At 31.3% G+C, this 6857-nt stretch overlaps 1 protein-coding gene across 5 annotated transcripts in view; it reads right to left on the bottom strand.

Moving 5' to 3' along the window:
• Positions 1 to 638: 638 nt before the first annotated feature.
• Positions 639 to 6857, bottom strand: part of LOC130445928 (synaptosomal-associated protein 25) — a 119191-nt gene continuing 112972 nt past the window's right edge. For all 5 annotated transcript variants that reach the window (XM_056781837.1, XM_056781836.1, XM_056781835.1 and 2 more), the window contains exon 7: positions 639 to 6857. This exon is cut by the window's right edge and continues 22205 nt beyond it. The gene's annotated coding sequence lies outside the window, so the exon portion shown is untranslated.

Raw genomic sequence — 6857 nt, 5'->3', positions numbered from 1 at the left:
CACCCAATTAAATTGATGAATCTTGAAACTTCACAGAAAATAAGTTCAACATGCTGGTTCCAACTAAGCTACTCGATACCTCTAGGGAATGGGATGACCGTTGATCATTATGGAAGAGGATGTAGTTATCTTATATTTATTCTCAAAGACAACAGCAGCTCACTTTTGACGGGACAAGTCAGCCCCTCGGATCAGAGATGGAGATTGAGGTGTTATTTAGGAAAGTTAGTATTTTCGACAGACACCAATGATAAATCATCTGCATATCCGTTGATTTTTATAGAGTGAGGATGTGCTGATGGAAGTCGTACGTTATGTTGAATAGTAGAGGACTGATAACACAGAATACATGTCAGTTGACAGATTGTGTGGGACATCACAGCACACATAAGTACGATCACACAGCATACACACGACAGGTGACAGAACAGACGACACTTGACAGGTGGTATGATGAATGACATTATTTTCGTTGACAATGACATCCAAGACGGATACCTCCCATTCCTTATGACGTAAATCCTGTCCAGAACGTATATCTACTATTTATAATTTTCTTGCTTAATTTTAAGTATTTTCCCAGTAGCAATATCCATACTATATTTTGTTGGAGGAAGAAGTAAATAAATGAAGTACAATTTTCATCGGTAATATATTTTATTATTATTTTTTCAAACAACTACTTTTATAATTCTAGTAATGCACAAGTTATTAGAACATAAATATTTTTAATATTATTATGGTCATTTGCTGACACTAAACCTAATTTACAAGCACTACTATATAATTACTACTAAAAATGTGGATTTTTTCAATATTTATACTTTTAGTATATATTTTTGAGATGCAAACAGCCTCCATTTTCTTAAATATTTTAATATCACCTGACCTCTTATCTTCACTAAGTTATAGCCAAGGATCTAAATAGACACTGTACATAACACAACATACCATGGTATTATTCACACAAATGTCCGACAAATAATATCCAATTTATTATATGGAAAACAAATGCAATTTTATTTCAAAAAAAACGTGATCATTTTTTATGTAATCAGAATTTGGCTAAATTATACAAGTGTTTTTTACGGATATTGGTCTATAATTAAATTCTACATTCTTATGCTCTGGTATTGTATCTTAATCGTGTTGCTCTTCTTTTATATTCCCTTCAAATTGACTCTTTGCATAGTATATCACCCTTTAGGTTACTTACTATAAATAAACAGCATTAAATTTAAAATTTCAATACCAGACACATCAAGCTCTTGATCTATAAAGTTTTTCAGAACTAATATGATTGTGAATAGGATAGAGTTGAAAAAGAAATTAAGAAGAAATATTTGACTTAATGATATTTCATTGTCATAAAAAATAACAAATGGGAACTGCAATAATTAGTGAAATTTCATATGTATCAAAAATTATTTACAGATGCAATCGAATCAATGGCATTAGAGCCAACGTGAATACGAAGTTACCATTAGCTCTGTTGAAACAGGTGAAACGTACCCGACACAGGATGCTCTAATATTCGCCAGAAATTTCATTTATCAACATATTAGTGATCATCGATGCAATTTAAAAAAAATGTATATTACTCTTTCAGTATCTACTATTTGGAAATAGTTTTTCTGATACCACCCATAAGGGATTTTAGAAGAAAGAAGTCATTAGATACAAGTGTGTCAAAAATTCTACTATCAGTGAAAGAACAAACATTCATTTGTGTAGGAGTTATATTTATCAAAAAAATTGCATTTTTTCCATCGGAAGACTTTTACCGTATGGTACTTGTCAGACATTTGAAGAAAATATAGAAAATTAAAAATTATGTCAAAATTATTTAGCGTTAATTTGGATATGACTAATCACAGTAAATATATTCCCATTACTATGTATAAATTTTTTCAATTTGTTGTTTTTTATCATGGATTCCAAATTATTCTCCGTTCAATTTTACTGGTGCGTCTTTTACAAAACACTGTTATGTCGGTGAAGTTTTAAGTCGTACAGTCACTTGAATAGTTAGTTTAGTCTAACAGGACAATATTAAATTAATTGAAAAAAACCTCTATTGGAAACTTCTACGTAGATACCAGCAAACCTGCATGATTAAATTTTGTACTTAAACAAGCTAATACCGACTCTAAATACAGAATTTTTGCATAGATCTATTGTAGAATTGATTTTAATTCATCAGAACAAAATATTCATATTTTGACTTATGACTCAAATTAATAGGAATTTTTCGTTTTGATTTTCGCAGATGAAAATATTGATACTACTTTCATTCTCTTTAGTTGCATTGAAATGAATTAGGATTTGAATTCATTGTTCGAAGTTTTGAAGTCAAAAAATGTAGAGCTTTTATATAAAATGGAAAAATGCTGAACAAAATATTTTGAATGGAATTTTGAAGAAACTGAAAGAGCTCGAAATACTGAAAACTCCAATTGCGGAAACAATAAAAAAGTTAGTAGATGAACTGGATGTAAATCACTTCTCTATAGAGGGTAGAGTATAGGTAAGCAAAATGATCTCATATAAGTAAAGAGATCAAAAAGTGCTCACAAGTTTGTAAATGACAGTTTAACAACCCACTCCTGCAGATATATTGTGTGCTATGACTGAAGATGTAGACGAATTGAATTATGAAGAGCTGAAAATTGAAGAGCACTTAGAATTTCATTTATAATACCCGAGTAGTTCCATTTAGATAAAAGATGAAAAACTAACTTAGCGCAAATCGAATGAGAAGAATACGTAATTTAACTGCATTTATTGTTATTTCAGATGCCTAACAGATACGTGGGTGAAACAAATCGTTCATTGAACCGAGAAACCTTGACAGAAAGTTTCTGAAGCAATAGATTCTGAAAAAAAGCATCCGAGATATTCCCAAGTCATTCAACATTCATGAGGCAACACTGAGAGCGCGCAGAAAAAAAAACAACAGAACTGGTTAAAGAGTAAGAAGACGCTTTATCATTTTAGTAGAGATTGAAGCTCAAATGAATCATTTGTTTCGGGGATAGACTACGGTAGAATTACAACAACTTGATTCCCAATAAGCAGAAGTAAATGGCGTACGACACGATTTTAATAAAACTCGTCAAGTAGCAGGCTGCATATATTTCTTAAGAAAACCCTCCAAATTGGCCTTAGAAGCCGATGAAGAATTTATTGAAACTGTGTTGGCTAATGTGGTATCTTTGTTTAAATTTATGCCAAACAGAATTTACAATGTTGATCAAACTGGCAGCTTGGATAGAACCGAACTGTCGAATGTACATTGAGTGCTTTTGGGAGTTTTATTCCGCTCCTTTTGATATTTTTTCGATAACGAATGTCTCCTGGATTGACAAAAAATATATCATTTAGGGTAATTTTAAGCAGTTACCAATAATGACTGCAGCGGTAAAGAATGTTATTTGTGGTTGTATCATTTCCAATTGTTTGTAAATTTCCTAAAAATGCTGACAATAAAAAGGAAATAACTTTTTGTGAATTTATAGAAATATTTAAATATGCCTGTATTAAAATTGAAACAATGGAGAAATCTTTATCAAGTTTAAACTCATCTGGAATCCAGTCATTTAATACAGACAGCCTGCTAATCCATTTTGCCCAGTATATCTGATGATATGGACTCCTCAAATAAATTTGACGACTTTTCTTGAAGCATTCAAATTATACCTCATCCTCTACTAAAGGAAAGTCAGAACTGATACTCGTAAGTGCTCTACCAAAAGACAAAATGAGCATTGGAGAGCTTTCATCATTGCCCTTTTATTGCGGTAAACGAAAATCTATAAAAAGGTTCAGGGGGAAATCACAAATATCAACAATGAAGGAGAAGCAAGAAAGAAAACATAAAATAAGTAAGAAGGGTTAGAAATTCTAAAGAAAAACTGCCATTACGCAAAAAATTCAAACGAGAAGGATTTGAAAAAATGGTATAGATGTGTTACATGAGGGGGAGGACAGATACTGCCGTAAAAAATTACTTATAAGGGAATCTTATGAGCAAATTTCAATTTAATTGCTAAGATATGTTTTATGCTTGTTTCATATCAAGGTTAATGGCATACAAATTATGAAATTTGGGTTTACCCACTTTATGCCAAACCCTTTTATTTTGTATAAAATTTGGAATGTTGACTTTAAAGTGAATATGTGAATGAACGACTGTGACAAATCTGTGGTCCTAACTGACTCTTTCGTATCCTGTATTCAATAAATTTTTAAACCTTTCATATATTATGAATTTTACCTCTATTTGGTAGTAAATGCATTGCAGTTTATGAGCTTAACTTTTGATAATAAAAACCCGAATTATTGAACTATTTTAATATTTTTGATTGTATTTGGAGAATGGTCATGGAAAATGTCATTATATTCAAAACTACAAAGGACTAAACTTTGCCGATCCGGAGGTTTTCATTTCAGCAAGTTAACGGTACGAGACAGATCACTAACGAAGCAAACTTTTGAACTGGCTCCTCTACCCCCAACAATTGTAGACGCGGCCCAGCATACTCTGAGCGGTATCTTCAAATCCTGGGCTGGTATAATGTACCAAAGAATCCCTTGAGCTTGAGATGGAGGAGAACGGACCTTGGCTTCCTCTCCATCATAAACACTAAGGATCCAGCTCCAGTTGAAATCCTCAACACTGTTACCTGCAAAGGTACAAAGGAGTATAAAGAGAAGTGCTGACATGTTAAGACATATACCTCAACTGCAACTGCCAGTCATGCTCGAATTCAACATCCTTCTAGGATAAGAATATAACTCATATTGCCGTGGAAGTACAAATTAGTAAGGATAGTCTCGTTAAAGATAATCTTGATGAAGAGGATCTTGATATACAACCACGCTGTTCGATCTTCTCTAATGAAGGAATCGCTTCAAAAGTTATAAGCAATATGAAGTGCTGATTTGGTGCAAAACGTTGATATTTTTTCACGTTTAAGGACATAAAATTACTCAGAATGTCCAACAAAACTTTTATTCCAGGGATTTTTTTATAGGAGTATCTGTTCTCAACATATATGGTCTTGGAGAGTCGCATAATGTAAGGTTCACGAAAATACGAAATATTCCTCGTTGTTAACATTCGACTTTGACTAAACCACTAAACCGAATTTGATTTTCCAAAGTTGACGTAGAATTTAGTCCTCTGTGTTTTAAAATAGAATGATATAAAGTGCAAAAATTTGGTGGTTTTTCAGCTACTAAAAGCTAAGCCGACTGGTATGGTACAAACTTGATTACACACGTTTTAGAATATTTTCCTGCCTTGCTGAAAATTAATTCGTCAAATCGGTTTTTTTTTCGACTTTTCTGTGATTGATAATATGTCTTGTAATCTTTGTACCGAAAACTTCACCAATAAAATTTTTTTAAGTGTGTTTTGAACACTGTCCAAATGGCGTTTGTATAACGACACCCAATCAACTAGACAAATTTTCAAGATGATTGAGATGTTACTAGTACACTACTATACTATATACATTTACTTACAGGTCAACCTATTTACATAGTCGGAATTCATATGCATCTTAACACTTTTTAACAATTCTTTTTTTTTGTAAACGTTAACATTTTTAAACAACAATCGACTTTTTTCTACCAAAAAACGTGGACTAGTAACATTAATAACGTTGAAAAAATTTTGTTGGACAAATAGTTTTATTGCTTACAGAAATATACTTTTATTTTTTTAACTGAAACATAACTGTTATTAAAGTTTTTATACTTAGTTCTAATAAGTTAAATACTAGGTTTTTGTCCGACAAAAACTTTTTAAATACATACAAATATACATACACATAGAGGACTACAAGAATGTTACCGAAAAACTCAATGAAAACAGCCCTAAAAATATATAATTTGATTCAATAAACCACGTAAGTTCACTAGTTTGAGTGATGATTTAGTTGATAGACCAGTGTAGAAACCCTTACAAGTGATAAAAAGTGAATAAAATAATGGTAGGATGAACCCCTTTGGAAAAGGAGGAGAATATAATAAATATGGAAGAACAAATAATTTACGGGCGATCTGAGGACTGGAAGTAGAAGAGGGTGAGTTTTTAATGGTAAAAACCGGTTTATCTCGATTGCCAGCAAAACTATAAGTACTATGGAAAAAAGTTAAATAGATCTACAACTTTTGTAATCATACTTTTTTCACATAACCTCAAAATTTATGCGAAAAATTGAAATAATCGAGTATTTGGTTTTTTATTTTTATCTCTCACAAAAAACATTTTTTTTACGAAATTTAGTTAAAACTTACCATTTTATTACCCAACTTATTTGATTTGAAATATTTATTTGTTCACCTCATTTTGACTTTATATCGAAAAAGCACTGTAAGTTATTTCAATCGAGAATTACAGTCAAAATATTTTATTTTTTTTAATGTCGGTGAGTTGTTCGATGAAATCTTTACTTTTTGATGGTATAAAAAATATCACTATTGCCATGGTAAATTTCTTTAGAAAAGGCAAAAAGCGAAAAAACTCGTACCCAAAAACTTTTTCTAATTAATACGTACAATTTTTAGATATTTATAAGAATTTTACAACCCTTATGTTTGATCAAGTAACATCTCACGTTTTTCGTGTAATTAGAGCGTAATATTTTTCACACCATCAGAAAATAGAGTAGATTTCAATGAACAAAAATCATGGACTTTTCCAAATAAACTGATATTTTGACGGGAGAATTAATAATTGCGGTACTTTTTCGATATTGAGACAAAACAATATTAGAAATTGAATATTTCCAATCAAATAAATTGTAATGTATTTGGGGCCTAAAAAGGTGAATTTTCACCTAATCAAA

Source organism: Diorhabda sublineata, chromosome 6 (assembly GCF_026230105.1).
Source record: "Diorhabda sublineata isolate icDioSubl1.1 chromosome 6, icDioSubl1.1, whole genome shotgun sequence".
NCBI classification, from domain to species: Eukaryota; Metazoa; Arthropoda; class Insecta; order Coleoptera; family Chrysomelidae; genus Diorhabda; species Diorhabda sublineata.
Note: the sequence above shows the minus strand (reverse complement) of the source record. Positions and strands in the feature narration are given on the sequence as shown.